This window comes from Charadrius vociferus, unplaced genomic scaffold, assembly GCF_000708025.1.
Source record: "Charadrius vociferus isolate BGI_N301 unplaced genomic scaffold, ASM70802v2 scaffold1109, whole genome shotgun sequence".
Lineage (NCBI taxonomy): Eukaryota > Metazoa > Chordata > Aves > Charadriiformes > Charadriidae > Charadrius > Charadrius vociferus.
Window position 1 is genome coordinate 27,765 of NW_009649963.1, and position 1,297 is coordinate 29,061.

Sequence of the window (1,297 nt, forward strand, 5' to 3'; positions counted from 1 at the left end):
AACAGTGTCCGTGGATAATTCCCAAACCCGGTGCGTGCCAAAAGGGGGTGGGGCTGGGGCTTGCCACTGTAGGATGAAGCTGAGCCTGGGGATGCGGGACATCCCTGACCCTGGGAAGCCTCCGGTGCACACCGGAGCCACCGAATCCCCCTGCCGGGGGTTCCGATGTGACCCTGCGCCGCCGGAGAAGAGAAACTGGGGAAGGTCCCATCACCTTTCCGGATGCCCGGCATCACCCACTCCTCCTGGTTCACATGGACAGGGGAAACAGGGCTGGAGCAAACGTGGTGCCCGCGGTCCCTTGGCTGCCTGGCAGCGCAGGCAGGGACAGGCAGCACAGGCAGGGACGGGCTACCAGCCCTTTCGGTGTCCCTGGGCTTCGCGTGTGGCTCCGGGAGGGTTTTCCGGCACTGGTGAAACCCCGTTCTGGCCAAAACATCCCTACCTCTCCGGCGGGACCCCGCTGGCACTGCCGGCCAAGGCGCTTCAGTGCCACGGGTGCCCCCGGCCAGTTTGCCATAGGGAGGGACCGGGGCACAGGGAGCTGCATCCCCATCACCTGTAGGGACTGGGAATGAAGAGGAGGAGGAGGAGGAAGAGGAAGAGGAGGAAGGTGGCGACGGCAGCGGTCGGCAGCCGGCGGCCGGTGAGGGGGTAACGCAATCTGTGCAGGCTCCCGGGAGCGAGCGAGCACTGGGTTTTCATTTTAAGTGACCCTAACGCGGTGAAATGCATCGGGCCGGGTGCGCCAGAGGAGAGGAGCGCGCGGGCGAGACGGACGCCGGGCACCGGTGGGAGGTAGGAGACCACCGGAGCAACAATCCGGCACCGACGTTTTGGGAAAGGCACCGTGAGCCCTTCACTCGCAGGGACCCGGGGGTCCCAGCGCCCCTCGGAGCCCCTCATGCTCCCAGCGGGGGTCGGATGCCCACCGTGACGGCACCAGGGATGTCCCTTGAAGGATGCTCAGGGCAGGAGGTGGCGATGCTCGGGGTCACCGCGACAGCCTTGTGCTACCCGAGGCCGCTCCGTGCCTCCGCCTCTGCCTGCGGGCAGGGTTTGGTACGGGCAGGGAACGGATCTCCTTTTCCATTTTCACCAGTTTCACCAGATGGAGGGTGGGGTTTCACCCCCTTTGCTCGGGTCGGTTCCCCCACGCCAGCCTCTCCTTGCTCCGAAGAGGATTTAGGCAGAGAGGGAAAACCCCAAAGAGCTTTGAGGATTAGGGCTGGGCTCAGGGGATGGAGCTGACGATATCTCAGCCCACATCCCAGTCCCGCTCCCCGCGGCAGGCCGA